The sequence below is a fragment of the Pygocentrus nattereri genome, chromosome 2 (genome assembly GCF_015220715.1).
Source record: "Pygocentrus nattereri isolate fPygNat1 chromosome 2, fPygNat1.pri, whole genome shotgun sequence".
NCBI lineage: Eukaryota > Metazoa > Chordata > Actinopteri > Characiformes > Serrasalmidae > Pygocentrus > Pygocentrus nattereri.
In genome coordinates this window covers 17,243,629-17,254,335 of record NC_051212.1, presented here as the reverse complement: position 1 = coordinate 17,254,335, position 10,707 = coordinate 17,243,629, and positions in this window count along the sequence as shown.

Here is a 10,707-nt window from a genome sequence, read left to right as displayed (position 1 = left end):
CATATGAGACGGATTTGTTGTATTTACTTATAACAGCAAGCACTGTGTGGTATGAGGTAAACTAAAAGCACATATTATAGACATACCTAACTCAAGTTGCATCAATATTACAGTGTAAAGTGCATAGTATCATTACAGTATTAGTTGTGATATATTGCAGTGTATATTAATCGGAGAGGAAAAGTATCTAAATAGTACTGTGTTAATATGGTTATTATTGGGTGTATGATTAGTAGTTTATAAGAGTTGGTAATAAAGACATAAAATGATAGTGAGCTCACCCTTTACAGTGAGTGTTACAGATTTATTGTTGTGTGATATTCCATCACTTCCCTTTCCACTGCAGAAATACTGATCTCCATTAATCACAGCACCTCCTCCGATGGTGAGAGTGTCTGTTTACAGTGTAATACACAGAGTGAGACACTGCAGTCCATCTATGCCATGCCTCCAGTTTATACTACTTATAAGTCTTTGTATCTATCATAAGAGTAAACCGAACACCTCAGAGTGACTGACTCTCCAGTGAACACAGGACCCTCTGGTTCTACAGTCAGTAGAACAGCTGTGAGATGAGATGGAGAACAGAGTATTTTCTTGTTATTTAGAGCCAGTGTAGAGTTGATGTGTTAAATATCTACACTAAAGTGATGTAATTCTGTGAATGGATCAGGGTGAAAAGACATTTACACACGTGATATGGTCAATGTCACAGCATCATTGATCTCTGAGAATCACTCCTCTTGTGTATTTACCACTGCCAGACTCTACTGCACTGAATGAATATTCTCTTTTCACATGAGAGGGATACATTTGTTGACCTCCAACTTTATATTAGCTATAGCTCCATGATGTGTCAGTGTGTCTAGTAGGCAGAATCAGTGAAGCTCTTTGTCTCTCTGGATAGTTGCGTGAATTAAATGTTGCAGTGTCTACCACATGGCCTGCGTTCAGTTGAAGATAAAAGGGGTGTTGCATGCAAAGCTGTACAAATCCCACGCCCTTGGAAAAGGACATTTGTTGTTGTTGTTAGTGTGGATGTTGTTGGTAGTGTGGTTCTATTACAGCTGAATTGTGTTATGTAATGGGTGTGTTTTTCTCTTGGAAGCCTTCCCCAATTTTCCCCATCTCAGTTGTTTTGCCGGTCTGTTCTAATAAAATGTTTTTCCTGACAGAAAAATGGCTTTTCTGCATTGTCTTTCTGAGCCAGTATGATAATGTTGTTATAAAACACTAATAACCTTTCTGCTCTAGCAAGTGAAGCTTAATTAGTTAAACTGTTACTTCAATAATTATATTTTATAGTACGTTACTGTGCAAGCGTGCAAGATCAGACATGAACCTATTACTGTTAGAGTCACTTCATTAGTACATTCAGCGATTCCTTGGATACTTTAGTGATGATAACACGAAATGTATATTGAGCTTTGATCCACTTTGATGTCTCCAACGATGAAATAATATTAATAAGAGTAGTGAAATACAGTGTGAATTCTATACTAGTGGTAAGTCCAAGCAGATATACTCTGTCCTGGAATGTAACACGTGAAACCAACACTACAAAGGGAAGAGAAACATGATACTGACACTGAAATCATGTCTTCCTTCAAGACAATTCACAAGAGCAGCACATTTCAGACTACAAAAGGAAGTATTAAAGATAAAAATGCTTCAACTGCAGCTTCACCTGATTCTCCACCTTATTCTGCAACCCTAATTCCAAAAAAGTCAGGTAGCTGTATAAAATGTAAATAAAAACAGATTGCAACGATTTACAAACTTCATAAACCCATATTTTATTCACAATAGAGCATCGAACACATATCAGTTGTTGAAAGTGAGACATTTTACAATTTCCTGAAAAATATGAACTAATTTAGAACTTGATGGCAGCAACACATCTCCAAAATGGACATGGCCATATCTACCACTGTGTAGCCTCCCCTTTTCTTTTAACCACAGTCTGTAAACATCTGGGAAGTGAGAAGACCAACTGCTGATGTTTTTGGAGAGGAATGTTATCCCATTTATGCCTGATGTAGGATTCTACTGGATTGTCCCTCTTCTCTTGAGTCCGCAGGATACGGCATGCAGTTTCCAAAAAGAATGTCAAATTTTGATTCATCTGACCACAAAACTGTTTTCCATTTTGCCTCAGTCTATTTTAAATGAGCTTTGCCCCAGAGAAATTGGAGGTGTTTTGGGGTCGTGTAGACATATTGCTTCTTCTTTGCATGATACAGCTGTAACTTGCATTTGTGGATTACACAGCAAACTGTGTTCACAGACAATGATTTCTGGAAGTTTTCTGAGGCCATGCAGTGATTTCCAGTACAGAATTATGCCTGTTGTCAATGCAGTACTGCCTGAGGGCCCAAAATTTACAACCATCCAATATTGACCGTTGGCTTTGTGCCTTGCGTACAGGAATTTCTCCAGATAGTATCTCGTTTTGATGATATTATGTACTGTAGATTTTTTGTGAGGAACATCTTTCAAAAGTTGTTCATAAATTTTAAGATGCAGTTTTTGCAAACTGGTGAACCTATGCCCACCTTTGCTTCTGAGTGTCATGCCTCAGGCGGACTTGGACGCAGACTCTTGTACTTTTGCTGGCAGTTTTTGGCTTTTCTGTGTTTAGACTTGGAACTTGTTTGTAGACCACGAATTCTGTCTATTCCTGAGATATTGTATGCTTTGTGTTTGCTGTGATTTCAGATAACAACCCTAGCCTGTTTTTTGAAATAGGTGTGAAATATAACACAAACAGTCTGTGTTCAGCTCTTGAGGGTTCATCAGTTCATGAAGCAACAGCAGATGTAACTGTACTCCTGTACTCCTTCATAAATAAACAGCATAAACATTTCATGTAATGATCTCATGATCACTAAACGTATCAAGTAGTGGGTAGGTAACTCATTATTACTGAATTAAGCAGAAAAAAAAATCTTAAAAGAGATTTCCACCAATTTCACAAAACATCATTTGTGCAGATGTGCAACATGTAATTGAATGTATTGGTGTTTGTAGAGGTTTTTATGAACTTTGTGATACAGCAGTTACTGCTGATCTACGGAATTTAAGGAAGGCTAATGTTGGGAGTATCCTGAACAGCAGCATTACTGCATGGTTTGGCAATTGCACCGCCTCTGACCGCAAGACCCTCCAGCGAATAGTGAGGACAGCAGAAAAGGTCATTGGGAGGAATGTTATTTTGTTTCACTTTGGCCTTGTATACAGCTGAATGACAGCAAAGCCTCTTGAACTCGTGTGCTGAGATGCCTCTACTGGTACTCAGTGGTACTACAGGTTAAAGACTATTTGCTGGGTCAGTAAAGCTCAGCTGTCAGGAGCTCAGCAATCACTTTAGTTCCACTGCAGAATTTAGGAGAGTCGCTCTGAATTACTGTTTCTGACACACTGAAATAAACAGAGCTCCAGATCCTGACTTGATTCTGATCATGTTTCTGTGCTGATTTGATTTACTGCTCGTATATATAAAAGATGTTGATCTGCTCTGATTGATCATTCACTCTGATTGCTTCTCAGTGATTCTGATTCAGAGGATTTTATATGAGGTTTAAACTGAGATAAACACAAATGATCTGTGGAGAGCATCATAATTGTTCCCCAGAGAGTGAAGCAGCAAAGAGCAGAAAATAAAACCAGGAACAAAAATGTAGGTTTTATGAATTCAACAATTCAGAATAACATGTAAGATTAAATTCACATAAATCAACTATGTAAGTAAAGTAAGTAAGTAAATAAATAAAATTCTCAAGACCAGTCAAAGTAAATAAAAAATAATATAAAAGAAGTCCAGTCAGAAATAAGTAGTGCTTTTTATGTTCATTTAAGGTTAAACTGGACAGAAATAGTCACATGATACTCAGTTGGAAGACGATAAAATAGCTGTAATGTGTAATATTTACAAAATACATAGCTTGACCCAAATGTTACACAGAATAATAATTTCATGATTTTATGTGTTAATTGTGTTAATTGTGAAGTGGAAAATGAGTTTTGTTACATTAGTAATGTAATGAGAGCCAAATAAGCTGCACCAGCAGTGGTGGCAGCTTCTTAGCATTCACGTTTCTGTTACATTTGCATTGGCTGTGTGTCACTTACAGTCATACTGAGAGAGTTCTCACCTCGAGTTCTGTGCTCAGTTACTTCCACTGATGCAGGAAATGAGGAAATCTTAGTCATTATTTTCCCTTTACTTTCACTGAATAATTCAGTAACTCATTAATGTGGTGACTCAGTGATAAACTACTAAATATGATGAGAAAATTGTGTATTCCACAGCAGGACTTTACCACAGCATGTGAGGGCCATGAACTGGCTAATCAGCGCAGGAGTTCTGGTGCTTCTCTAGTAGCTCCCATGGGCCAAAACGAAGGTGAAACTTTTCATGAATTGAACCTTCACTGAACCGTTAGTACCCACGTCTACATAAAAACGGCTTACATCCAAGTGTGGCATGTTATTATTATTATTATTATATTATTATTATTATTATTATTATTATTATTATTATTTAGTAATGGTGGTAGTAGTAATAGTTTAATATTGCCGCTTCCTAATGTGCTGGGGATTGTGTTTGTGCGACGCGGCGCCCCTATAAAAGGGTTTTGGGTAATGCTCCATGGTCTCTGCCTTTAGTTCCCCCCTCCCCTCCCCTCCCGGGTCACTGCGCTGCTCTGAGGTGTGTGTGTGTGTTTGTTTGTTTGAGGCGCACGTGGTCGTTGGCGTTCGGCGGCTTTATTTAATTATTTTTTATTTAGTGTTTATCGCCACTGGCCTCCGTTCAAACCGCTCCGTCCAGCATTCAGGTCAACGGGCAGGTGTGTCTGTAACAGACAGGTTGGTCGCTTTATCGCGTTGGTTGGTTTCAGTTTATTCACCTGCTGGCCTGACGGCGCTTGACCAATCAGGAAGTTTCTCTGCGGCGTTTCTTTCATTCCGTGAATATGTTGCGTCTGCTGGAAACTCTTGGCTTTAATCCAACAGCGCTTACGCTCATGTTCGTTTATCAGCGGGACCAGTGGATATGGTGCCGGCCGCCGTGCCCGCTGTATAAACGCTATAAGGGGCCTGTATCTGTCATGCACTCGCATTATTGAGTGGGCGGCTGGTATTTTAATGTTTGCTCTTCTGGCTGTTTTGTATAGTTGATGTGTTTTGGGGGGCTAGGGCGCCCATTAGTCACCTTTTTAAGAACTAAATGAACGTCAGAGCAGCTGTATGTTCGGCCATCACAGCATAAGCTGCAGCTATTGTGTTAATTTGCTGTGGGTTGCCATTGCCTTGTGTTATCCTCTTTTTCTGGGGAATTTGGCTGCTGAGAAATATTCGTGCTCTTGCTTTGTGCAGTTAATGTAACAACTTTGTAGTTCAAGCCATTTTTTGGCGGTGCCTAAGATTAAACCCACTAAGCTGAGCAGCAGTGCAGCCATTGACTCCCATTCTCTTTCTCTTTGTGTGTTGAGTTGGGTTGCTTGTGTTGTAGGTGCTGAGTGTTTCAGGGGGAGAGGCTTATTGTGTGTTCACTTTATGTTTGGGAATTTGTATTTTGGTTTGCTTCTTTTTGCACGGGTGACTTGTGTTGAGATTTTTGGTATTGCTGTAGGAAATCTGTCTCCCCTGGTGAGTCTCTGCCCTACAGGGTGTGTTTGTATTGTATTGTATTTTATTGAATCAGTTAGCAGCCAAAAGATTTTAATGTTAATTATATTATTTTTAATAATTGTAGTATTAATAAATTTTCATTCCTAGTTTGATCAATCTAGTATTATATTGTTGTTGTTAATATTAAATGCTTATTTTTGCAGTTGTCATGTCTCCACTTTTTCCATTGTATCAGCTCCACTTTCCATGTGTGTGAAAGTTCTACAATTACAGGCTGTACTCCATCTGTTTCCACACACACACGTGTGGTAACGCAATAGGATGCCATTGTTGCAACAAGACAGTTTGAGAAATTTCTTCCTTACAGGATATCCTACAGCTTCAACTGCACTGTGAAAGAGAAGTAAGACACATACATACATACATACATTATCTATCTATCTATCTATCTATCTATCTATCTATCTATCTATCTATCTATCTATCTATCTGTCTATCTAAATTTGATTTTGATTAAATAAAACGTTTGTTTGGGAAATCTTAGTCTCACTTTTCCTTTGTTGTATCCACGAACCTGTGTCCTTCACTTAAAATTCTCTGGGTGCAATTCCCAGAGTGGCGTAGTTGGCTACACTAGTCTTATTTAATTATTTAATCTTAGTTCCCTGCTCGCCACGTCACACAAGATTTCTCGAAGATTTTCAGGCTTAAACATAAACTTGGCCCAAAATAACGACACCACTACTTTAAGTGTTCTCAGCCAAACAGCGCTGCTCTAATCTGAGTTCTCGTTCCTTCTCATTCTTAACTCCTGCCCTCTTCCTCTTACACCAGCAACCCACAGATTCACTTTAAGTGAAGTTGTCTTATAATGAATTATGAAAAAATGTAAAAACATAAAAAGACAGAAATGAAATTGCAGAAACTTCATGGCTACTACACTGCATTAAAGATACTGCTGTACTGAATTCTATAAAATGGGTTTTAGGTTATTAATTATTTTTATGTTCAGTAAGTGGTTTTCCTATTTCCTGACCTGTGTCGTGTCCACCTAAACACACTACAGTCTAATACAAACCTCACTGTCAATGATTGAAACACCGTATTTTGATTATATCTGTATTTCTCACCTCCGACTGAGATCGAGCTCTGTGGAGACTCTTTTCCTTTCTCTGGGTGTTTACAGTGGTAGAACTTCATCTGACTTTGAGACAGTACGGATGGTCATCTCTCCTGTAGTCTGAGTCTGGAGGAGTGATCCATTCTTATAGAACTCAGCTGTGAGGACTGAGGGCTTATTGTAATGACATAAAAGCAGGACTGTCCAGAATGATGTCATTATCTAGAACAGAGAAAATGTTATACTTTATACAATAAACAACTTCAACAATATTCATATTAGTAAAAATTGGTTGCCAGACAATATTGACTAAAAGATGCTCATTCTGTGGAAAAGTAAAGACTCATACAGTCTTCAAAGGCTGCAGAGTTTGTAGGTGTTTGGTTTAAAGGCCGACATACAGTGTGTGATTTCAAAAATCAGTTTCAGACTTGCTGTGATGTGGGCTACAGACATGTGGTTCTGTCTATGGACAGTTTCTAATGAACAACATTAACATTTAAGATTCTGCAGAAGTCCTGAAGAATAAGATAGAAAAAAATGAGAGTGTGTTTCTGAGTTCTAGTTTGCTATTTTTTTTGTATAACATGCTTTGAACAGTTTTAGCCATCAAAAACCTCCATTAAAATCTCCCCACATTTTTCCCCACTATAGTATAAAATATTTGCTATCCTTTACAATGTTACACCACCGTTGACAAGCAGGGGCTCGCTGTTTTTTTTTTTTTTTTTTTTTAACCCTTATTTATTCTTTAATTTTTTTTTTACCTGGATCCCAAGACAAAAGGAGAAAAAAAGGCACCACTTCAGGTCAAAGATGGGGCAACATGCAATGTGCTTTTTTTTTTTTAATACAAAAATAAATTGCATTTTTTTCAGGGTTTTGATGCTAGATGCTAATATTTCTAGTGTGTGTGGTTTGAATTTGACGTTGAAAAACAGGTTTGTGAGATCTGCCTGTCTGATTTTTAATCTGGCAATTAATCAGACTTCGCTTGCCCTCTCACACTGCAAATCCAACAACCAATAAAGCTGAAACTCAGCCTGATCCGGCAATATATTCAGATATGACAAAATCAAGTTTAAAAAATTACGTTATATATTTGGCTAAATCCTACCACAGTCCAAGACATCAGGCTAATTGAACTTGCTAAATTGCCCCTAGGTGTGAATATATATGTGCATGTATTTGTCTGTCTGTCTGCCTGTCCAGGGTGTTTCCTGCCTTCCACCCATTAATCGCTGGGGCTCCAGCTCTCCCTGCGACCCAGAAGAATAAGCGGCTTAGAAAATGTGTGTGTGTGTGTGTGTGTGTGTGTGTGTGGCTAAACTCATGTGTCAATGCTCACAAGCAGAAGCATTTCAGACATCAGCACTCTGCCTTATTAAACACACCAAATTCAACTCATTACCTAATTAGCAAAGATTTTGTGAATTGAATTCAGAGTGTTACATGAGGAAAAACAAAGATTTCTGCACAGCTGTAACCCAGAAGGAAAATAGTTTGCAAGGCTTGATCTAACACAGTAAGCACTTCACATAGACTCACTGGTCACTGTGATGTTGACAGGATTGCTGCTCTCTCCAGATTCAGACTCACACCAGTACACTCCAGTGTGGGATGTGCTGAGGGAGCTGATGCTGCATGTAGATCCTGTAACTGATCCCAGGCCTGATGAACAATCTGACACCTTCTCACTGTGTGTGTATCGTCTCACTCTCCATCCAGTAGAGTTACTCTGTCCCTCACAGCTCAGTGAGAGAGAGTCAGTAATAAAGTGTTGAGTTCTGCAGGGACTGACCATCAGAGAGACTGGATGAGAAACACCTTAAACACAGAAATGACCATTCAGATGTTTTATTATATTATTATTGTTTTGTTTTAGATAAAAGTACTGAACAGATTTAACTGTAATGTGATAAGAATAGGGGGTCATATAACAGAAATATCCTACCACTGAAAACTCTGATCTGTTTTGTCATGAAACTCAGTCGTGCCTCAGTGGTGGAGCTTCTGCTTTAACCTTTCATTTCTATTGTTTTAGGCAACTGTGACCGGCAGCATGACAAATGTAATCAAACTAACATAAGGACGTTACATGTATTTATATTGGAAGACAGTGGTTTGCCCTGTGAGCTGTTCTTCTTTCTGCAGTTCAAAAATCTCAGACACTGCAAACATGTTCTCCACTGTTTCTTCTCACTATCTTGTTGTATTAATATTCATGAGAACTCACCAAATAAAACATTAAAATGTTACAATATTATGATGGTGAAAAATGAGAAGACTGAGAATGTTTATTAGGAGGAATAGCATTAGTATGGTTTACAGGTCAGTTAAAGCCTCGGGATGAAACTGCAGAGTGGCAACACCCTGTTAACCTATTCAACTGCATGAGACCACTGGTGGTTCCAAAATGTACTTTGTCATATTCTTTCTAACTTTCATATTTCAGAAGCTACAATCAAAAGGTGGGTGTCATATGAGAGCTGTAACTGTCTTCTTTTCAGTCAAATAGATGGGTGATGTAATTTTAAACCCTTATAATAAAAGAAGCTGAACTCTACTAAAGAAATGTTACATATTCACAAGCATAAATGAAAGAACAATAAAAAAAGAAACAGCAAAATCTAATTGAAAGCTTTTTTAAAATGGTCAGCAGGAGGTGTCTGTAAGATTACTCATAACTTTTGCAATTTCCAGCAATCATGTGAAGACCCAACTTGGAGCATGTCAGACAGTCTGTGGTATATGAAGATGTCACAACACTCATTGCTTTGAAATCTATGAGGAAAAACTTGAAATAACTTCTAGTGGACACAAGCATCCAGTGCAGTACGTTAACAATGAGCGCTGTGAGTTAATTATCCTGCACCTGCATTTTACGCAAGTATGAACTAAACACTCATCTTATCTTATACACATCCATCAGTATGAAGATCACATTAGAAGCAAAAGCTTTTTAGTTACACTTATACAGTACCATGCAAAAGTCAAATCCTGGCCTTCATTCATTTAATTTTCAAAACAGCCATTAATTACAAGTTATTTATTTAAACATATATTTGATGGAAAAAGCCAAAACAACTAATATTTTTCAGTATTTTGTCTGTCCACTCTTTGACTTTGATAATCCTTTCTTTTCTGGAGTCTTGATTTCAATTTTTTCAAATAAAATCTGTAGAGATACTTTTCAACACCTCCAAAATTCAGTCTTGAAATTTGGCTGTATTTTTTGCTTCTCATAATCCAATTAAACCCAATCACATTCATTGATGTTGGGCTCTGGACCACGGCATGGCCAGTTCATTATACTGAAAACACCAACAGATTTTCTCTTTTTATTATTTCCATTTCTATTTCCAATGAGCTACCAAGTGAGACAATTAGCAAATGTACAACATCTGTAAATATATAGAAAATGCACACAAACAATTTTCCAGAAAATATGTGGAAATTATTAAGCAGGTATTCTAAGAAATGCCCCCCCATAAGCCCCCCCATAAGGTTTCTAGGTTTATTGCTGTAATGTCATTCTTTCTCCTGAATTTTATTGACCATGACATATTTTGAAGCACTGGAAAGATTTTCAAAGTTGTATGACACACTAGTTTGGACAAAACATGACAGGCATTTCAACACTATCTATGTCTAACCCCCTTAAAAGTCACAGCACATCAAGTTGTCTGTTTTAGTTGTGAACTGGAGGCTTCTTGTCTTCCAATCACCAATCACTTTTGACTTGACCTCCAATTCCTGAAGTCCCAACCTCTCAATCACAACCCAAGAATCCTCTCTAATGTTCACATGGTGGTATGTCTCAAAATGCTGTAACACTCTGGAACCTCACTGTTTTCACTCGTTAAAGTGTTTGATATAATGGGAGAAACAGGAAGTGTCCAGACTCACTCCTAATCAAACACATCTAACAGTCTAAAAATGCATCCAGTGCC